This window comes from Balaenoptera physalus (genome assembly GCF_965194825.1).
Source record: "Balaenoptera physalus genome assembly, chromosome: 11".
Lineage (NCBI taxonomy): Eukaryota > Metazoa > Chordata > Mammalia > Artiodactyla > Balaenopteridae > Balaenoptera > Balaenoptera physalus.
In genome coordinates, this window is record NC_138896.1 from 42,737,494 (window position 1) to 42,761,712 (window position 24,219).

At 36.5% G+C, this 24,219-nt stretch overlaps 1 long non-coding RNA gene across 2 annotated transcripts in view; it reads right to left on the bottom strand.

Annotated features, from left to right (window-relative positions):
* The window catches only part of LOC309638415, a 42,544-nt gene extending 19,480 nt beyond the window's left edge, over positions 1 to 23,064 (bottom strand). The window contains exons 1-3 of one of the 2 annotated variants that reach the window (XR_014251104.1): positions 20,196 to 23,064; positions 3,502 to 3,628; positions 2,334 to 2,482 (exon numbers count right to left, since the gene is read on the bottom strand). This is a non-coding gene — a long non-coding RNA (uncharacterized lncRNA). The remainder of the gene's footprint in view (positions 1 to 2,333; positions 2,483 to 3,501; positions 3,629 to 20,195) is intronic. The other variant, XR_014251103.1, reaches the window with a different exon arrangement.
* Positions 23,065 to 24,219: the final 1,155 nt, after the last annotated feature.

Here is a 24,219-nt window from a genome sequence, read left to right on the forward strand (position 1 = left end):
AAAAGTCTTTGCCTTCGAAAGATAATATCATTGGCAAAAAGATACACTCAATGAATGTCCTTTTCCAAAAAGATTGAGTCATAAAAGTCAAATAAATCAGTTGCTTAGAACTCAAACTGCATTTCCCCATAGAAACACGATTATTAAAACAGTTGGTTTCTGAAGCTATATTTTAAACCCCACTAAACTAAATCAGTTGAACTGGAGAGATTTCTAGTATACACTCACATTTGGTTCTTCTCTCCCTCCTGAGCACTAGAAGACTAGAGATCTCGCTTCCTTGAAATAATGTGAAACCGTATGTCTAGTTTAGATCCATGAAATTTTAGCAGAAGTGATGTTTGAACAGTAGTGGATTCTCATGTAAAGCACATTTGTGTTGACTGAAGGATGGGGGTTCTGCAGATAAGAAATGGAGTGTGCAGGAAAAGACCTCTGTGGACTGCGGGGAAGTATTCTTGGTCAAATTACTAAAATTAACTCTTAGCTAGACAGGAGGTGGTAAGATCGTATCCACCACACAAAAGTGAACTGGAGCTCAGAAGCTAGAAACTCAGACAAGTCGCCTACAAAGTGATACCAACCCTTTGGGGTTGATATAGCTGATTCAAACTAAATGTAAAATATGACAGAACTTACAGGTAGGGGGAGCAATTTTGGGTGGAAGCATCAGAAATATGTGCTGTGAAAGTCATACTATGTTTACGTTTTCTAATTACTAGGTTTATTATTATTATTTTTTTAAGTTAGCGTCTAGTTAAATCTTTTGAAAGTTCTAATCTAGTTTACCTACTCTAAATGGAGTCAGGAGAAGGCTGCCTGCTGATGTTTAGGCCACATTGTTAAAAGGAAGCAGTGCATCCCTGTCTGTGTCAGGCAGCATTTTGTTGTCTGGGGTAACTAAAGAAAGGAAGAGTAAAACAGTGACAGCTGGAGACTCCATCAGGGGACTATCTGTTGAAAATAAACCTTGGAGGCTCTGCATTCTGTTTTTGAGAGTGAGCCTATTTCCTGATTGGAATCCTGAATTAAGGAGAAAGATGAGTTAGAGCAGACTCTAAGAACTTAATCCCAAATGACAAGAATGATTGCACCTTTACCAGCACAGAAGATTGGAGGACATTAAATGGGAGATGGGGAGTTCTGATTTGGATACATTAAGTTTGAAATGATGGTGGGATGACTTATTGAGTACCGATTATGTGTCAGGCTTGCTTGTGCTGTGTGCCTATGTTTCCTTAATGAATTCTAGATTGAAAAATGGGAATCAAGTTTAAATGATTATAGCAGTTAATAACATGTGCAATGTACCATAGCAGAATGGAGGAGAAAATAAATAACTGTGAGAGTCTCACATGCTTCACTGAGAATACAATATTTGAGTTTTATCTGAAAGGATGAGCAGACTTTTGCCAGAGAAAATAGCAGGGAAGAGGGAAAGGGAAAACTATCCAAACAGAGGAAACAGAAAAGCTCTAAGTGTATGAAATCACATAGTATATTTGGCGAACTAAAAGTAGTTTGGTAGGGCATGAGAAGAAAGGGAACAATAAAAGGTAACTTTGCAAAATCATGAAGATTGTCTGGGCCGTGAAACAGAATTTGGATTTTATTCTGTAAGAATTGTGGAGCCATGCACGTTTTTGAGAAGAACAGTAATTGATCCAATTTATACTTTAGAAGGATCAACCAACAGGGTGAAGAATGGATTATGTGAGGACAAGATAAGAGTTAGAAAGAACATTTATTAGGCTTTTGGAATACTTCAGATGAAAAATGATGAGAACCTGAAAATGATGAGGACCTGATAATGCTATCAGTGAGGATGAAAAAGAGGGAATGAATACCCAAAGGAGTTAGAATGCAAACTCAATCTATTTTGATTACATCAATCTATTTGATGACATCATACATGTCTGTTCAGTAATTGGGCATGGTTTCGGATGGAGTTGGAAGGATGCAGTGCATGAATCAAAGGAGAATACCTAGGATGCTGGTCATTTTCCTGGCTTGGCAACCATTCTCTTTCACTAGCCATTTACAGGGTCAAAAAGAGTGCTCACTGATTGGTAATATAATTAATTGTTACTGTAGACAACAGTCAACTTACCTTCCATGCTTTCTAGTCTGTCCTCCTCGGAATTACAGGGGTTTATTGGAACTTCAGAAGTGAGGGGGGGGGGAATCAGTTTTAGTGTAACTGATAGAATCACTAAGAGACCCAAAAGATCTGAATAATGAAGTCCTTATTTGAAGGAACCCAAGGTTTTCTCTTCAATCAGTACTTCTAAAACTGAGTACAGTGGCATTAGATTCCATCTTTAGCCCTTTACCTTGTTTCATAACCTGCAACTGAGAGGGGTCCAACTTCTCCAGCATGTGGTTGCCAAAGGATACACTCTAGCTGGTGTATCCTAGTTATTTCCCATTCTCCTGTATTTCTCTTGCATTACTGAAAATGAAAGTAATTATCCCATTCCACCTTTCCAAACAAAAGAGCATTTATTAGATCAACAAAAATTACAGTAAAATAGCAATAAAATATCCATGCATGATGAAGATGAAAGCTCTATTGCTCCTCTCATTTAATAGATTACTTAACTGATTCTCCTTAGAAACTTCCATGAGAAAATAACATGAAATGTTTTGTTACTGAAAGTCCTAGCTTTATTTTTGGAACACGGTTCAACAAATTGTATCACTATCTTTGTTAATGCCAATAGAATAATACTTCAATTCTGATGACCCAGAAGAAAATTTCCACAAAATTTGATTTAATAGAGATAAAAAAATCCTGATGCCCTTAAACACTTTGACTTGAGCAGACATTTGGGCTATTTTCCCTTTTGTTAACAGACATAGCGGTTTCTTATTAGGCTCCACAGATACTATAGGCTGTCTGCCAGCCAGAAGAGTATTTTGAGAGGGAATTCAGAAACGGTAGCTGGTAAGAGACTACAGAAGTAATAAAGGGGAGATAAAATGTGAAAATGTCCACAGGACGTCATAATAAGGAAGAAATATACCAAGAAGGTAAGGAGGCTGATTTTGGTTTCAGGCTGATAAGAAGAAGAGGACCAGAGTTCACACATCCTCCTAATAAATTTCAAACAGCCAACCTCCCCTTATATTTACACTAGTTTTCACTCAAGAGCAGTTTTCATAATTACAGTAGACTTTGTTTAGAAGGGTCAAAAAGTAAAGTGTGCCAGCCTGGGGCAAGAATTCCCAATGAGGAAAATATTCCTTTATTCATGCAACGTATTGGTGCATGCCACTGAAAGAAAATGAGAAAACAGTAGGATTAGTTTAAGTTGGATGTATTGAGTATTAGATGTCCATGAAATACTGGTGAAATATCTGACAGAGTGTTAGGTATAAAGTTCTGAGACTTAACAGTCAGAAATAGAGACTAAGAAGATCCTGGAGAAAATATGTTGATATGGAAACCAAGGAAAGAGTGAATTTCAACAATAATTGAGAACTCAGTAGTTTGAATACCAAAATGATGTCTTCTTCCCAACATCAGCCCATTGGCTGGTAACATCTTCGACCACCACCCTACTCAGTTCTTTTCAGTTCTTCTGATGGATATGAATCTTTTCCCCATACTTCAGGACACTTACTACTGCATGACATAATAAGTATATATTCAAGACAATGATTATTTCTTACACAATTCCCAAATTATTGACTGTTACTTGGACTCACTAATCCTATGCCCTATCCTATCCATCCTAACAGTGGATATACCATTAACGATGGCTGTAGGCATTAAGAAATAGTTTAACATTTGGTTGGGCCTCTATGACTCACTTACTTTCTTTTCAGAACCAGTCTTTATTTTCTGATTGTAATTCTAATAACCTGCCTTTTCTTGAGGAGGTAGAAATTAGACCCATGAGCTGAGATTTTGTCTAAGAGATACTACATATCTTTGATAGCTAGCGCTTACCTTGTCTTAACCTTACTTGACCAGTCTTGCTTTTGGTCAAGAGGAGCATCACCTACTTCCTGCACTACTCTCTTAATGTACATAATACCTGGTTTCCTGATTTCTTGATCCTTTTCTTGGTCCTTTCTTAATAGTCTCCTGCCTATTTATTATTCTATTTCAGCCATTAAACTTCTGAGTTCCTAAAACTTTAATTCTAATTCCTCTTCCTTTATCACTGTTTCCTTACACTCTTTTCCCAGGTAATATAAAATGTGCAGAGGGCATCGTAGGACCAATGACCACTCTAAACTAGAAAAATTACCTAGTCAACGTATCTACTCTCAAAATCATATCAAATTCAATGTTACTAAGATCAAATCCATGATATTTACTTTATTGACCCTGTCCTTTTCCAGAATCTCCCATCTTGTTTTGGGTGGCACCATTATCCTTGGCGTTATGCAAACCAGAAATATAAGAATCTCTCTGTATCTCTTTTCCACAAAAACCCATATTCAACTTGTCATTTTTATTTCTTGATCGTCTCTTAAATCCATCCTTTTTGTTTTTCATTTTCACTGCCATCAAAGTCCTAACCACAGCAGTGTCTCACCTGGATTACTGTAATAGCCTTTTAACAGGTTTTCTCTCATCCATTCTGCCCTCCTTCAACCTGTTGTCCACCCCACTATCAAAGTGATCTTTAAAAAGGACATATGATCATGTCATAACCTTTGAAATCCTTCAAAAATCTGCCATTGCTCTTAAGATTAAAAAAACAACAACAACAACGTGGTACACGATGTCCTAATTCTCCAGCCTCCTTATTTCGCAATATTCTCTTCCTCTTTCTCTGCACTCTGGCCACACAAATTTCCGTAAGTGTCTTGAACTGGTCACATGGCTTTTGTAGATATTGTTTTATCCATATGTACAAAATGTTAAACCCGTCATCACACTACCTCTTGAAACTCAAATTAGCTGCTACTCTTTTGGTCAGTATATTCAACACAATCAGCACTTTCTCAGGGAAAATGTTCCTGAACCACTGGTCTAGGTTAGATTTCTTTGTTAGAAACTCTCATAACTCTACTCCTATTTGTTTTCAGAGCAATTATAACTGTTTCACCTATTAGTGTTATTTTTTATTGATGTCTCTTTCCTTCCTTGAACTATCACATCTATTATATTTGAGATCAAGTTTATTTTGTTTACCATTGTGTTTCTATTATCTGATAGAAAATCATAGGTGCCCACCTTATTTTTGTCACCTCTGAAATCAATGCCTGAGCTGCAGTCTGGATGAGTTATGACATGAGTTTCTATAATGTCAGATAATGTTTATGACACATAAACATTATCTGACATTAATAGATCTATATATCTATTGTTAACTTATGGGATATATTTTAAGTAGCTGCTATAAACAAGTGTTATACATGTGTTCAGAATACTTGTTAATGAATGAATAGATAGTGAATAAATACAAGAACAAATAAAATACAAGATCTTACCCTTAAGGAGATTCCAACATCATAGGCTCTAATCAGGAGGAGTAAATTGTTCTAGTTATGAGCACAGACTTGGAAATACATTGTTTGAGTTCAATTCCTGACTTTTACACTTAATAACCAGGTAATTTGCTTCTATGGACCTCAATTTTTCCATATCTATATTAGGGATGATGATAGTGTTTTCCTCATAAGTAGTTGTGAGAATTAAATAACATGATAACATATGAGTCCTTAGAACAGTGTTTTTCACACAAAATAAGCAGTGATTAAATATTAGCTGTAATTATTAGTGAATATAACCTTGTATGAGTTTAATTGTGTGCCCTCAAAATTTGTATGTTGAAATCCTAACCCCCAGCACCTCAGAAGGTGGCTGTATTTGTAGATAGGGCTTTTACAAAGGTAATTAAGGTAAAATGTGGTCATATGGTTTGTGTTGTAAGTCAGTATGACTTGTGTCCTTATGAGAAGAGTTTAAGACACAGACAAGCATAGAGGGAAAACTATGCAAAGATACAGAGAGAAGGCAACCATCTACAAACAAGGACAGAGACTTCAGAAGAAATCAACCAGACTGACACCTCAGTCTCAGACCTGTAGCTTCCAGAATTGTGAGAAAATAAATTTCTGTTGTTTAAGCCAGTCAGTCTGTCCAGCTTTGTTATGCAGCCTTAAGAAATTACTACAAACCTTTGACACTGCTGTCTAGATTTTAGCATGCTATCAACATCAGAACAAACATATCCTCAGGTACCCATCTTCCAAATACTCTTCCAGCTACTTTAGTTCTCTTTTTGGTTCTAAACACTCAGAAGGATGTGTGGACCTTGGAGATATTTGTTGGCCCCTTGGAGATTACCCTCATTGATGTAACCTTAATGGTATGCCTTCAGGTTTTTATTGAAATATGTAAGAAGAGAATTTATGTGAATTAAGATTTGCTTAAATCCACCATGTGCCAGACAGATACCCAATACACTTAAGCCTGATTATATATACATATCATGTTTATATCAAGATATATTCACAATTAGAATTAACCTGAATTAGCTAATTTGCATGAGTTTTAGATTTAATATTAGTTGATAATACTAAATTTGGATCAAGAATTCACTATTTAAGGGAGTTCCCTGGCAGTCCAAGTGGTTAGGACTTGGCACTTTCACTGCTGTGGCTCCAGGTTCAATTCCTGATCTGGGAACTAAGATCCTGCAAGCTGCATAGCACAGCCAAAAAAAAAAAAAAAAAATCAATATTTATATCTTTCTTACGTTCACACAAAAATACACAAAACCTAAAAATGCTTTGTAATACATGATCCATATACTATTTTATAGAAAAGCCTGAAAGTGTCACTGTCATTCAAAGTAAATTTCTTCCATAAGAGCCATAATATATCTTAATTTATTAAAATCTAGGGTTTCACAATCTATATACTCTGAGATAGTTTCCACTGTGCCTCTATCTAAATCAATAAACAGATCTAAACTGTTAGGCTTGAGTCCTGGGAGCTAAATTAAACACAAGAGTTACATGTTAACAATCTGTTTCTCTATATACTTTATGTATTTGAATAACTTGGAAGCATGGAGACAACACAGTTAAAAGATTTCTGATTTGAGAAATTAGTGGCTAGAACTAACTACCTTTTATTTTATGGTCAAGCTTTGACTGTTATGTTCTAAGTTCTTTACAACCCTATTTACTTGTATGAGCAGACCCATAAAAAGATTCCAGTAAAGTGTTTGACACATAAGAGGTGCCCAATAAGTGTTAATTGCTGAACTAACCTCCTGCAATCCCATCTTAATTTATCTAAGCATTTCCCCAGATTTGCGGATTATTATCCTTGCTCTACTTAACAATATGACAAAAATCCATATGTATCCCACTTTGCTTTCTTCTAAATGTTTCAAAACCTCCTTTTGTTCTTTGAAGTAATCTATAGAGAAGAATAATTTATTAATATTAGTAGTTCTGACAAAGAATCTAGACCTATTTTTGGAGCACACAGACAGTGGCAGAAGGAGACATTGAAATAGTGACAAAAATGCTACACAAAAATATGAAAGGGGAGGAGCTTCAAGATGGCAGAAGAGTAAGACACAGAGATCACCTTCCTCTCCACAAATACATCAGAAATACATCTACATGTGGAACAGCTCCTACAGAACACCTACTCAACACTGGCAGAAGACCTCAGACCTCCCAAAAGGCAAGAAACTCCCCAAGTACCTGGGTAGGGCAAAAGAAAAACGACAAAACAGAGACAAAAGAATAGGGATGGGACCTGCACCAGTGGGAGGGAGCTGTGAAGGAGGAAAGGTTTCCACACACTAGGAAGCCCCTTCGCGGGCGGAGACTGTGGGTGGCAGAGGGGGGGAAGCTTTGGAGCCGCGGAGGAGAGCACAGCCACAGGGGTGTGGAGGGTAAAGCAGAGAGATTCCTGCACAGAGGATTGGTGCCAACCAGCACTCACCAGCCTGAGAGGCTTGTCTGCTTACCCACCGGGGCAGGTGGGGGCTGGGAGCTGAGGCTCGGGCTTCGGAGGTCGGATCCCAGGGAGAGGACTGGGGTTGGCAGCGTGAACACAGCCTGAAGGGGTTAGCGCACCACAGTTAGCCAGGAGGGAGTCCAGGAAAAGGTCTGCAGCTGCCTAAGAGGCAAGAGACTTTTTCTTGCCTCTTTGTTTCCTGGTGCGCGAGGAGAGGGGATTCAGAGCTCCACTTAAAGGAGCTCCAGAGACAGGCGTGAGCCGCAGCTATCAGCGTGGACCCAGAGACAGGCATGAGACGCTAAGGCTGCTGCTGCAGCCAACAAGAAGCCTGTGTGCAAGCATAGGTCACTATCCACACCGCCCCTCCCGGGAGCCTGTGCAGCCCGCCACTGACAGGGCCCGGTGATCCAGGGACAACTTCCCCGGGAGAACACACGGCCCTCCTCAGGCTGCTGCAACATCACGCCAGCCTCTGCCACCACAGGCTCGACCCGCATCCATACCCTGCCCTCCCCCCAGCCTGAGTGAGCCAGAGCCCCCGAATCAGCTGCTCCTTTAACCCCGTCCTGTCTGAGCGAACAGACTCCCTCCGGCGACCTACACACAGAGGCGGGTCCAAATCCAAAGCTGAACCCCAGGAGCTGTACGAACAAAGAAGAGAAAGGGAAATTTCTCCCATCAGCCTCAGGACCAGCGGATTAAATCTCCACAATCAACTTGATGTACCTGTATCTGTGGAATACCTGAATAGACAACGATTCATCCCAAATTGAGGAGGCGGACTTTGGGAACAATGATATATATATTATTCTCCCTTTTTCTCTTTTTGTGAGTGTGTATGTGTATGCTTCTGTGTGTGATTTTGTCTGTATAGCTTTGCTTTTACCATTTGTCCTAGGGTTCTGTCTGTCCTTTTGTTTTTGTTGTTTTTTGGGAGGTTATTTTTGGATTTTTATTACTTAAAAAATTTTTTTTCTTAATAATCATTTTTTATTTTAATAACTTTATTTTATTTTCCTTTATTTTATTTTATCTTCTTCTTTCTTTTTTTCTTTTCTTTCTCCCTTTTATTCTCAGCCATGTGGAGGACAGGCTCTTGGTGCTCCAACCAGGCATCAGGGCTGTGCCACTGAGGTGGGAGAGCCAAGTTCAGGACACTGGTCCACAAGAGACCTCCCAGCTCCATGTAATATCAAACGGTGAAAATCTCCCAGAGATCTCCATCTCAACACGAAGACCAAGCTGCACTCAACAACCAGTAAGCTACAGTGCAGGACACCCTATGCCAAACAACTAGCAAAACAGGAACACAACCCAATCCATTAGCAGAGAGGCTGCCTAAAATCATAATGAGGCCAGAGAAACCCCAAAACACACGACCAGACGTAGACCTGCCCACCAGAAAAACAAGATCCAGCCTCATCGACCAAAACACAGGCACTAGTCCCCTCCACCCGGAAGCCTACACAACCCACTGAACCAACCTTAGCCACTGGGGACAGACACCAAAAACAACGGAATCTATGAACCTGCAGCCTGCGAAAAGGAGACCCCAAACACAGTAAGTTAAGCAAAATGAGAAGACAGAGAAACACACAGCAGATGAAGGAGCAAGGCAAAAACCCACTAGACCTAACAAATGAAGAGAAAATAAGCAGTCTACCTGAAAAAGAATTCAGAATAATGATAGTAAAGATGATCCAAAATCTTGGAAATAGAATGGAGAAAATACAAGAAACATTTAACAAGGACCTAGAAGAACTAAAGAGCAAACAAACAGAGATGAACAACACAATAAATGAAATTAAAAATTCTCTAGAAGGGATCAAGAGCAGAATAACTGAGGCAGAAGAACACATAAGTGATCTGGAAGATAAAATAGTGGAAATAACTACTGCAGAACAAAATAAAGAAAAAAGAATGAAAAGAATTCAGGACAATCTCAGAGACCTCTGAGACAACATTAAACGCACCAATATTCTAATTCTAGCGGTCCCAGAAGAAGAAGAGAAAAGGAAAGGGACTGAGAAAATATTTGAAGAGATTATAGCTGAAAACTTCTCTAATATGGGAAAGGAAACAGTTAATCAAGTCCAGGAAGCACAGAGAGTCCCATACAGGATAAATCCAAGGAGAAACACGCCAAGACACATATTAATCAAACTATCAAAAATTAAATACAAAGAACAAATATTAAAAGCAGCAAGGGAAAAACAACAAGTAACACATAAGGGAATCCCCATAAGGTTAACAGCTGATCTTCCAGCAGAAACTCTGCAAGCCAGCAGGGAGTGGCAGGACATATTTAAAGTGATGAAAGAGAAAAACCTACAACCAATATATTACTCTATCCAGCAAGGATCTAATTCAGATTTGATGGAGAAATTAAAAGCCTTACAGACATGCAAAAGCTAAGAGAATTGAGCACCACCAAACCAGCTTTACAACAAATGCTAAAGGAACTTCTTTAGGCAGGAAACACAAGAAAAGGAAAAGACCTACAATAATAATCCAAAAACAATTAAGAAAATGTTAATAGGAACATACATATTGATAATTACCTTAAATGTAAATGGACTAAATGCTCCAACCAAAAGACATAGACTGGCTGAATGGATACAAAAGTGAGACCCGTATATATGCTGTCTACAGGAGACCCACTTCAGACCTAGGGACACATACAGACTGAAAGTGAGGGGATAGAAAAAGATATTCCATGCAAATGGAAATCAAAAGAAAGCTGGAGTAGCAATTCTCATATCAGACAAAATAGACTTTAAAACAAAGACTATTACAGAGACAAAGAGGGACACTACATAATGATCAAGGGATCAATCCAAGAAGAAGATATAACAATTGTAAATATTTATGCACCCAACATAGGAGCACCTCAATACATAAGGCAAATACTAGCAGCCATGAAAGGGGAAATCGACAGTAACACAATCATAGTAGGGCACTTTAACACCCCACTTTCACCAATTGACAGATCATCCAAAATGAATATAAATAAAGAAACACAAGCTTTAAATGATACATTGAACAAGATGGGCTTAATTGATATTTATAGGACATTCCATCCAAAAGTAACAGAGAACACATACTTCTCAAGTTCTCATGGCACATTCTCCAGGATAGATCATATCTTGGGTCACAAATTAAGCCTTGGTAAATTTAAGAAAATTCAAATCCTATCAAGTATCTTTTCCAACCACAATGCTATGAGACTAGATATCAATCACAGGAAAAAATCTGTAAAAAATACAAACACATGGAGGCTAAACAACACACTACTTAATAACCAAGAGATCACTGAAGAAATCAAAGAGGAAATAAAAAAATACCTGGAAACAAATGACAATGAAAACACAATGACCCAGAACCTATAGGATGCAGCAAAATCAGTTCTAAGAGGAAAGTTTATAGCTATGCAAGCCTACCTTAAGAAACAAGAAACATCTCAAATAAACAACCTAACCTTACACCTAAAGCAATTAGAGAAAAAAGAAGAAAAAAACCCCAAAGTTAACAGAAGGAAATAAATCATAAAGATCAGATCAGAAATAAATGAAAAAGAAATGAAGGAAATGATAGCAAAGATCAATAAAACTAAAAGCTGGTTCTTTGAGAAGATAAACAAAATTGGTAAACCATTAGCCAGACTCATCAAGAAAAAAAGGGAGAAGACTCAGATCAATAGAACTAAAAGTGAAAAAGGAGAAGTAACAACAGACACTGCAGAAATACAAAGGATCATGAGAGATTACTACAAGCAACTATATGCCAATAAAATGGACAACCTGGAAGAAATGGACAAATTCTTAGAAATGCACAACCTTCTGAGACTGAACAAGGAAGAAATAGAAAATATGAACAGTCCAATCACAGGCAGTGAAATTGAAACTGTGATTAAAAATCTTCCAACAAACAAAAGCCCAGAACCATGTGGCTTCACAGGCGAATTCTATCAAACATTTAGAGAAGAGTTAACACCTATCTTTCTCAAACTCTTCCAAAATATAGCAGAGGGAGGAACACTCCCAAACTCATTCTATGAGGCCACCATCATTTTGATACCAAAACCAGACAAAGATGTCACAAAGAAAGAAAACTACAGGCCAGTATCACTGATGAACATAGATGCAAAAATCCTCAACAAAATACTAGCAAACAGAATCCAACAGCACATTAAAAGGATCATACACTATGATCAAGTGAGGTTTATCCCAGGAATGCAGAGATTCTCCAATATACGCAAATCAATGAACGTGATACACCATATTAACAAATTGAAGGAGAAAAACCATATGATCATCTCAATAGATACAGAGAAAGCTTTTGACAAAATTCAACACTCATTTATGATAAAAAACCCTCCAGAAAGTAGGCATAGAGGGAACTTTCCTCAATATAATAAAGGCCATATATGAAAAACCCACAACCAACATTGTCCTCAATGGTGAAAAAATGAAACCATTTCCACTAAGATCAGGAACAAGACAAGGTTGCCCACTCTCACCACTATTATTCAACATAGTTTTGGAAGTTTTAGCCACAGCAATCAGAGAAGAAAAAGAAATAAAAGGAATCCAAATCAGAAAAGAAGAAGTAAAACTGTCACTTTTTGCAGATGACATGATACTATACATAGAGAATCCTAAAGATTCTACCAGCAAACTACTAGAGCTAATCAATGAATTTGGTAGAGTAGCAGGATACAAAATTAATGCACAGAAATCTCTTGCATTCCTATACACTAATGATGAAAAATCTGAAAGTCAAATTAGGAAAACACTCCCATTTACCATTGCAACAAATAGAATAAAATATCTAGGAATAAACATACCTAAGGAGACAAAAGACGTGTATGCAGAAAATTATAAGACACTGATGAAAGAAATTAAAGATGATACAAATAGATGGAGAGATATACCATATTCTTGGATTGGAAGAATCAACATTGTGAAAATGACTCTATTACCCAACGCAATCTACAGATTCAATGCAATCCATATCAAACTACCACTGGCATTTTTCACAGAACTAGAACAAAAAATTTTGCAATTTGTATGGAAACACAAAAGACCCCAAATAGCCAAAACAATCTTGAGAAAGGAAAATGGAGCTGGAGGAATCAGGCTCCCAGACTTCAGACTATACTACAAAGCTACAGTAATCAAGAAAGTATGGTAATGGCACAGAAACAGAAATATAGATCAATGGAACAGGATAGAAAGCCCAGAGATAAACCCATGCACATTTAGTCACCTTATCTTTGATAAAGGAGGCAAGAATATACAGTGGAGAAAAGACAGCCTCTTCACTAAGTGGTGCTGGGAAAACTGGACAGCAACATGTAAAAGAATGAAATTAGAACACTCCCTGACACCATACACAAAAATAAACTCAAAATGGATTAAAGACCTAAAAGTAAGACCAGACACCATCAAATTCTTAGAGGAAAACATAGGCAGAACACTCTATGACATAAATCACAGCAAGATCCTTTTTGACCCACCTCCTAGAGAAATGGAAATAAAAACAAAAATAAGAAAATGGGACCTAATGAAACTTAAAAGCTTTTGCACAGCAAAGGAAAGCATACAAAAGATGAAAAGACAACCCTCAGAATGGGAGAAAATATTTGCAAATGAAGCAAGTGACAAAGGATTAACCTCCAAAACATACAAGCAACTCACGCAGCTCAGTATTAAAAAAACAAACAACCCAATTCAAAAATGGGCAGAAGACCTAAATAGCCATTTCTCCAAAGAAGATATACAGATTTCCAACACACAAAAGAATGCTCAACATCATTAATCATTAGAGAATTGCATATCAAAACTACAATGAGATATCATCTCACACCAGTAAGAATGGCCATCATCAAAAAATCTACAAACAATAAATGCTGGAGAGGGTGTGGAGAAAAGGGAACCCTCTTGCACTATTGATGGTAATGTATATTGATGCAGCCACTATGGAGAATAGTATTGAGGTTCCTTAAAAAACTAAAAATAGAACTACCATACGACCCAGCAATCCCACTACTGGGCATTTACCCTAAGAAAACCATATTTGAAAAAGCGTCATGTACCACAATGTTCACCGCAGCTCTAGTTACAATAACCAGGACATGGAAGCAAGCTAAATGTCCATCGACAGATGAATGGATAAAGAAGATGTGGCACATATATACAATGGAATATTAGTCAGCCATAAAAAGGAATGAAACTGAGTTATTTGTAGTGAGGTGGATGGACCTAGAGTCTGTCATACAGAGTGAAGTAAGTCAGAAAGAGAAAAACAAATACCGTAAGCTTACACATATATATGGGATCTAAAAAAAAAGAAAGAAAGAAAGAAAATGGTCAGAAGAACCCAGGGGCAAGACAGAATAAAGATGCAGACCTACTAGAGAATGGACTTGAGGACACGGGGAGGGGGAAGGGTAAGCTGGGACAAAGTGAGAGAGTGACATGGACATATATACACTACCAAATGTAAAATAGATAGCTAATGGGAAGCAGCCACATAGCACAGGGAGATCAGCTCGTTTCTTTGTGACCACCTAGAGGGGTGGGATAGGGAGGGTGGGAGGGAGGGAGATGCAAGAGAGAAGAGATATGGGAACATATGTATAACTGATTCACTTTGTTATAAAGCAGAAACTGACACAGCATTGTAAAGCAATTGTACTCTAATAAAGATGTTAAAATTAAAAAAAAATAAAACAAAAACAAAAACAAAAAAAACCCCATAATCTGAAAAAAAAAAAACAAAAAAAAAACAATATGACAATATTCTCTGACCTGAAAGGGCAATACTCACTTAGGAGTATGAAGGGGAGATATATTTATGCTATTTCTCCAAGAAGACAATGGAGGTAAACAGGACATAAACAGGTAAAAATTTAAAGCAGGAACATACAGAAAGAATGCGTTGCTTTCCAGACGATGCAATCACCATGACCGGATGGAGGGTCAGGGAGGGTGGGATGGGCCAGAGGCAGGTGCAGGCACAGGCCAGGCCAGATGAGAGAGGACTGAGTTGCCATGCAAGGGGGATTTGACCTTATCCTATAAGCAGCAGGAAAACAATAAAGGATTTTAAGAATGCAAATGACCCGATCAGACTTGACTTTTAGAACCTCACCATGGCTGGCAGCATGGCACTTTCATTCAATAAGACCCTTCCAGAGAGGAAATGAGAGCCGTTTGAGAGCTATATCATTTGGAGGAAGTCATGTGATAGCCAGCAGGAACTCAGTGCATCAATTTATTGCTCTTTACTTTGGGTGGAGGGAGGGAGCCTTGGATTAGCGCACTAATGAAAACTATTCCCCCATAAATGAAAAGATTATAATTATGTCAGACTAATACAATTTCTTCCTATGATGCCATCTCTCTGGGCTTCAGTACGAATTGATTCTGTTCCTGATGGAGATCAGAGTAGCAAGCTAGACTGATATGATCTAGAACACTCCACCACTGTGGGAAAGAGCATGGGATTGGAGGAAAGGCTCATTACTTCTGTTTGGGGACAGCTGGTTGTGGGGGAGGGTGGGGGTCGGGGGGATGGTTTGCCTACAACTAATATTGTTTAATACCATTGCGCACAAATATTTGAGTGGTTACCTATTATTTTTTTCATATTACAGAAACTTTGTTGGACTTGATTGCTTGAAAGAACAAACATTTATGTCTTCAATGCACATTATACAGGCAAAAGCATGATGCAAACAAATGTAAAGCAATATAGGAAGGGAGAGAAAACAAAATCTACAAATGCAGGAAAGACATATCAGAAGAGTTGAGTACATTCTTGAGAGCATGAAGCGCCTCATGTAAATAAGCACATTAATGGATTAAGTTATGCTGATAGTTTAACATGCATGCATTTTCTTGCAATGTGTGAATAAAAGTATGTAAAGAACTTAAATAATTCCCTTTTAATTAGCATTCTTGTTTTACTCCGAGAAATAAATTAATTTTTAACTCTATATTTTAGTAATAAAATTGTTATAAGCTCCTACACTAACTCATTTTATCCTAGTAATAACGCTATAATGCAGTCACTATTGTATTCCAATTTTACGGATGAGGAAACTAAGTAACTGATCAAAGACACTAATAAATCGTGAAGTAATGCCAAGGTTTGGAGAAAAAAAATTAGCAAAGAAAAATGTAAAGCAAACTGAAATGATGAGAGGTAGGTCTTGGACATCATTAATTACCACACTTGAGTGCTCACTGGGAGAAAGCCATTGTATTTGACATAGAAGTTTTATAAAATATGATAAAAATTTGATTTGATGTAATGCATAGTAACATGCCAAACATATCAGAAATATTAGTTAGCAATGACCTAGTAAGAACAATTTTGACCCAAGTAATTATTTGAGGAGAAAATTGGAGGAGACTGTTTCCAGCTAAATATTCTTTATTCTCTAGAGACCTTTCACATGCCGACAACTTGACAGATGGTGAATGATGTATCGTGACAATACTGACCTAAAACTTTAAATAAGATTCACAATGTTATTCTTATTTGCAGATGCTTTTCAGCTACTGCATTGCAATTTAGGAAACTATGACTTCAAGGAGAAGCAAGGTCTTCAACTTAGTAATTTTTATGTTAAGATCTACTGAAGCTTGCTGATTCTTTTTAATAAAGTGACTCTTTAGTATTTGATATATGTACGAAATGTTAAACTGGTTATTATACCTGTCAGGGTTATTGTTGGGACTAAATGAGTGAATTCACTTAAAGTCCTGCAGAGCATAGGCACAGACCAAACACTCAAGAACACGAGTGGGCACTATAAATCACTTATAAATCTGGATTTAGAAATAAAGAGAAAGTCAGGATGGGAGTGACAAGCAGCAACTACAGCCATTGCAAGCAGTAAAATTGCCACTTATGACACGATTTTGCTTCAAATGTCACTTTCAGGAGTTACTTTATATTTTTATTTTAAAAGCTTTTTTTGAATCAGAGTGGGTAGCTACAGGGTAAGGGATGGAAAGAGGTCATCTCAAAAAAATTCAGAAGAAAAAGGAAAAGTGGCTAGAAACTTCTTGGATCAAACAAAAAGAAAATCACCTGGTTTCATCCTTCAGGATAGTAAGCAGAACTCACTGCCTTGTCAATGAGAAAGACCCTTTCTTCAGCCTTCTGTAGTAGAAGGGAGATGGAACACAAAGCCCTGCAGAGGGGTGCCTCTGGAAGAAATGAACAGCCTATGACAATAATGGAGTTTATGTCCATAATACAAAAGTTCCTGCAGAGGGCTTGGTATCAAGTAAAGTTACAAATCTCTAGAGCAGTGCAAAAACGCATGAAGATATCTAATGAGTCAAGGAAAAGGGATCCTGTTCATATCTGAGAGCAGAAAATAGGATTAGATTAAGTATGAAGATTTCTATTTTTCAGGTAGCTAGCTACTTCTGATCCTCAGTCATCAATCTGAATATTTAGCCCTTGCATTAAGAGCTAAAATTTGAATGTTCTTTCCTGGATTTTGCATATTGGTGGTACTTAATATACATTGGGAAATTACACTTCTCTTATCTGGATCTTAGAAATGGCCTCCAAATTTTGTCTGCCCCTATTTGCTCCTTCCTTTAAACCACTGCTATTTATTTTTCCACAACACAAATCTGATCTTGTCACTTACCTAAGTAACAACTAACAACTGCACTTCATTTCTGGGCTCTAGAAGTACTCTGAAATGCCCTGAAATTTTATGCCAGATTGTGTGGATGTATGCATTTTTCTGGGTCCCTAGCTTCATCAAATAGCTTAGTAGAGCAAATATGTTTTATGTTCTGTTCCCATTACATGTCCAACCTTATCTGCAGCAATGACCACACGACCTATGCAACCCACACTCTATCCTACACACAATATATACCAGAGCTTTTCAAAATTATTATAAATATGCTTAAGAATCACCAGGTTTGAGGTGGTGGGGTGGTGGTGAGTATCTTTTTAAAAATGAGAATTCTGTTTCAGTAGATCTGGAGTGGGGCTGAAGGGTCCTCATTTCTGACAAATTCCCAAGTGATGATGATGATGTTGGTTCATGGAGCACGTGTTGGGGAGCAAAGCTATATAGTTACTCTTGCCACATACCAGAGAAAACCCCACAAACAACACACACACACTTATTCCTAAGGAATGATTACAAAAAAAATTATACAAAACGCAAAGTCCATCCACGTCCTTGTAACTTTACACAGGCTATTTCTTTTTTCCCTGTAAACTAATAATCTTCCTCTACCTTCCTCTTCCTCCCTAGCTGATAAACTTCTGCTCCCAGCACACTTTGTGCAAGTTCACAAGAAAAACACTGAATCTAATAGACTCTGCTGTGGGGATTGACTCCTTTTATTTTTATCCTGATTATGTAAGCACTTTTGTTTAATGAATTTAAGATGTAAGAGCTGCCCACAGAGGTCTTCCAATCTAGCTGGAGAGACAAGATTCATTGTCATAATTACTGTGACAATTGGAAACAGTACCACAAGAGCTCTGCATATTTTATCCCTAAGATAATAGTTTTATATAAATAAAATAAAATACATTGAGTGAATGGTTTTGCTTTCAGACCCACCAGCTTAAAATCCCCTATGACATATGAAGACAAGTAATGGGAGTCAGCAAGGTCCAAACAGTTTCCCCTAGGGGTCAGATGGTAGCGGAGCAAGGACAGAGATGGGTTCACTTATGCACAGTAAGAGATAATGGACCAAAGATTAAAGATCACATTGAGAACTGTCCATGGTCCATCTATGTGTGTTGGGTGGGGAATGATGAATATGAGGAGACAGCCAGACCAGCATGGAAGTGCAGAGTTGGAGTTGTCAGTTGGGAACATGGATGGGTCTGAAAATGGAGGAGCCTGCGTGTAAAGGTTTAGCCATTGAATGTGCTGGGAGAGAGCCAGACATTAAGGCAAGAGAAGTGCCAGAGTAGAAATGCGTTCAAGAAAAACTAGCATTAACAAAACGAAATTTGAATAGCATGGTATCAGATTTCAACATGGCATGATTTGCTCACAAAAATTATTGCTTCAATAATGGCCATGAAACATTTGAAAAAGAAAACATTTTATGTGACACTTTGATTTACTTTCCTATTATGATAGTAAATGACCTAACCAAAATTATTCAAAATATGTTATTTAGAAATAAAGAAACAAAAATTAGGTCCTTATTATTCCTCTCATGTATAGAACACGTTCATGATTTTAAAATACATCAGGTAAAGGTAGGAATTGCAATGCATTTAGGACATGGAAGCAAGTCTAGACTCAGCATTTCAGGAGTCAGATTAAAAAAAAAAAAAAAAAAAAAAAAAATTCCCGGAAGAAATAGTGGTTTAACTAGAAGATGATGAAACAGTTTCAGGTTAATTTGTAATTATTCATTCTCATTCCTGGTATATTTAATACATAATGGGGATATGATACCTTCCCATTGGGTAAAAATATCTTAGTATGAGATAAATATTCATAAAGAGAACGATTTATATTCCCTATAGTATCCTCATGTTTGTGTCTTTTTAAAAAAAAGTCTGTAGAATGAATTTAACAGTCAAGGTGAAACAAGGAGACAGCAAAGAAGTCAGAAAAGGGAAGACAAAACTGAAAAATTGTTGGAGCTTATGTTCAATGACTTATCTTTCTGTTAGTTTCAACACCTCATCCTGATTGGGAGTCCCAAGACTTTTTTTGAATGCATCCTGGTTCCTCTCAATTTGGAGCCTGAAAACCAAATAACTGAAAACTAGACGTCTAACTTTTGGCTCAAAATCTCATACATTTTTGCCTGCTAGACCTCTCACCATTAATTTGATCAATATGTTTATTTTAATATGAAATAGTATAAGCAGGCAAGAAGAATAATTTTATTCCTTAAATTATACCACATTTTATTTTAAATTATTAAAATGGAGGCAGTATGTAAAGAAAAATGCAATTTGGTTAAATTCAAATTTCATGTTCAGTAAAAATGCAGCAGTACCCAATGTTCCACAAGTATTGAAAAGCCAACTCTGCAAATTAAAAATCTATGTAAGAAAACTCTCTCTGCCTTCTCCAAGTAAAAGTCAGGTAATAAGTATATTTATTTCAAGTGTTTCCAAATGGTTGACAAAGCATTTTTCAGTGCATATATATCTGAAGTTTTGAATCACATACAAGTAGAGTTGAGTGACAGCTGAGAATTCCTGATTCACTGACCTTATTTCATAGATGAGGCAACCCAAGTTCCAAAAGAAGTCTCCAGCTATTACCACCGGTTACTGGTTAGTGTAGAGCAGCAAAGGACCTAGTGCCTAGCTTCCTATTTCCTGGTCCAGGATTTTCTCCTCCTCTCTGCTGACACATACTTCTTATGTGAATAAGATGATTCAGATCCCTAGGATATTGTTTATTGCAGTATTTTTGCCTCAGCATAGACTTGTCTAGCAATCTAAGTTTTTGATTGCATTGTACCTTTATTTCTCCATAAAAAATGGGAAAAAGTGCCTTCTACACATGAACATGTGAAGAAGATAAATAATGAGATATATAGATTACCAGGTGTGTATACTTGATGGAAAATTCTCAGAAAAATCCCTAGGCATTGTGGATAATTACAGAATGGGTTTGGAGCTCAGTAAGCTGCATGTGTGTTGTCAATTGTGAGACTCAGGACAAGTTTCCTGTCTGTTTCCTGGTGTGCTTACGATGCCTGGAATCTTGTAAATGTTCCGTAAAGGGACTTCTCTGGCGGTCCAGTGGTTAAGACATCACCTTCCAATGCAGGGGGTGTGGGTTTGATCCCTGATCAGGGAGCTAAGATTCCACATGCCTCACAGCCAAAAAAAAAAAATGAAAATATAAAACAGAAACAATATTGTAACAAATTCAATAAAGACTTAAAGAAATTTTTAAAAAATGCTCGGTAAAGATGTGCTTTAGGCTGTTGAAAAGTAGCTTCCTTTAAAATTATTCAGGTGTTTGACCCTAGCATCTCAAACATCTATATGATTCACCCTCAAGAATGACTTAACTCTTCCAAGGACATTAAAAAAATCATAAATTAGTGCCTGGTGTAGTAATAGGTACTCTGATGATTAGGGAAAGATGCTTGAAGAAAAGTATTACTACCATCAATCAAATGGTTTTCTTTTGATTTAATTAATATATGATTAAGTGCAATTCTTCTTGCATCAAAAACCTAACCTTGAACAAATCATCTAAACTCTTGACAATAAATCTGTTAATTGAATTTTTAAATTTAACTTACAAGTCCTAATAATTCTGATAAAGGTAGACTAGTCATATGTTTTAAATTACTTAAGATACATTATGGGCTAACAAAATAATTTTTAATAAGACTAAATTTTATGCCCTACCAAAAATACCTATTTATATAAATTATGACAATATAAATGATATCTTAATATATTTTAAACTAATAATTACCCCAAAATTACCAAATGACCCCTTACAGATGTAATTTTACAAAAGCACGTACTCTGACCACTTTTTGTATCTCTTACAAATACTCCCTTGAGGAATTTTAAAAGAAAGTTAATGGCTTAATTAATACTTGCTCCATTTTATGGCTAGGAAAATAAACATTTTTTGGAAACTTACTAATACAGATTAAGCTAACCCCAAATGCCGTGCTCTTTCTTTGGTTACATTATGACAGATAATGTGGAGATTCCTTATCCATCCCCTCCATTATTAAAATAATCAGAAAGGATTGTGAGAGCTAGTAAAAGGATATGCCATTAACAATGCTCCAGAAACTATTTTTCAGAATAATGCAAATGGAATAGGAATTTCAGAGTCTCATTGTGAATACACATTGTTAACCAGTATACGGAACGTACTGTATCTAGCACAGCAATTTAATGACTAATTCAAGCTATACCATACATGACAGAAGAGATCATTGTTGCCAAATGCTTATTACAATCAATGAAAATTTTTGTGTCATTTCTCTTAGATCTGCAGTCTGTGTTGTCCGGAGGATATTGAAGAGGAGGGAGCGATAGTAACTGTTAATTTGTTAACACTCTGTTGTTCAGTGTCTACTGTGCCTTTTCTTCCTCTAATCCCCCTTGTCTGGGGGGAGGGGGCGAGGATGGCAGGAAATTGGTGTTAAATTTAGCTTCTTCAAGGGCACATAACCTTTCTTACTTATGCCAGTAACACACTTACTAGTTAAGCATGAGTCAGTGATGTGAGTTATGATAAGAACATGGTTGAATTTATTGTTTCTTGTGGATACCATGTCCTTGTTTTAGATTATGAGGGAAAATATGTCTTATTTCAATACAGAGTAAGAATTTAAACCATTTAATATATTTGAACTTTTAACAACAGATATAGAAATGTTAATAAGAATATACTTATTATATTAGTTTTAAAAATTGAGCCTCAAGTCACTAACGGATTAGATTTAACAAATTATCTGTTCATTTAACATAGAGGCAGTTAACCACAATGTTTAAGGATTGCTTTCAAGTCACAGCTCCACTACTTACTAGCTTGGTGAACACGGGCAAGTATTTCTTAACCAGTTAAAAGTTGTTTTTTTTTTTTAAACCATAGCTGTCTCAATTTTAAAATACTGTTAGTACAAATGACCACCTAATACAATTATTACTATTAGAAGATTACCTGACAATGTCCATTTAAGGCATTAGCACAATATTGAACACAAACTAACATCTCAGTATTTATTAACAACATGATTGTTAATTTTATTACATTTTATTAGTATTATTACTATTACCATGATTTGAAAGTTACAAGAAAAAGTTCTGGAGAGAGAGAGAGAGAGAGAGAGAAGGAACCTTCAGCATCTGAGGAAAAATAACAAAAGATCCATCATTTGTATCATTGGCATCTTAAAAGGAGACAAGAAAGAGAGTGAGACTGAAAGAGCACTCAAAAAAATAATGGTTGAAAATTTCCTAAATTTGGTGAAAGATATAAACATACAGATTCAAGAAGCTGAGTAAACCCCAAGTAGAATTAATGTCTGTGTCTTGATTTATTTTTTTGCATGTGGATGTTCAGTTGTTCCAGTACCATTTGTTAAAAAAAAAAACAACCTTTCTCCATTGAATTACCTTTGCTGGTTTGTCAAAGATCAGTTAACTAATTTGTGTGGGTTTATTTATGAGTTCTCCATTCTACTCCATGAATGTGTTTGGCTGTTCTTTTGCTGCCCTGATTTAGCTTTATCTAGTAAGTCTTGAGATCTGGTAGAATCAGTCCTCTGACTTTGTTCTTCTCCTTCATTATTGTGTTGTGTTATTCTAGGTCTTTTGCTTTCCATATAACCTTTAGACATCATTTTGTCAGTATACACAAAATAACTTGCTATAATCTGTTCATTATATTTTTGGTATATTTTTATCCCTTGTATTTTATTTTACTTTTAAAAATATCTTCACATTTAAAACTATAGGAGTACAAAGATCCAAATTATTTTCCCTAGTGCAGGATTAATCTTAATTTTTAGCAGTTGAATTTTTGTATTAAGACCACAATTCATTTTGAATATCCATTAAATATTCAATACATTGCATAATAATTTATTTTCTATTACTACCAAGCCCAAAATAAAGTTCTGGGGTGTTTTGTTTGTTTGTTTGTTATTTTGGTTTAGTTTAGGAGTCTCAGTTCTGAAAGGGGGGGCTGACCTGAAGGAAAAGATCCACAGAAAAACAGCAACAAAATACACTCAGAGAGGAAATAGACTAGTAAAATAGCAAAGGTGGAAGCAGACCTTTAAAATACTTGTAATGTTTATGATTTATTTGACTTCAAATTTATTTTGTTTATTTTCATAAACACTGATCAATTTATATACAAAATTTCAAACATTTTATTAACCAGAACAGAAAACCCAGATTAGAAAGTAAAATCAGCAGCATTCACATTATCATTATAGTAATTCAGTACCCATCCACTATAGTGCCCATTTAATTATGGAAATATGTCCTAAAATATTTATGGGGTTGTAGAAAAGTTGGACAGACTATTAAACCTAATCTATCTATAAATTTCTGACATGACATCTATCTTTTAAGACTAATTATAGGAAAAATTTAATCTGTGTGTATGTTTTGTTGGGTTTGTATCAATCTTAGATCGATTACAGCAACAAAAGTCACTCTTACCATAAAAAAATCTAAAATCTATGTTCCAGGTCATTTATTCAAAGCAATATTTGGTACAGCAAAGTTCCAATATT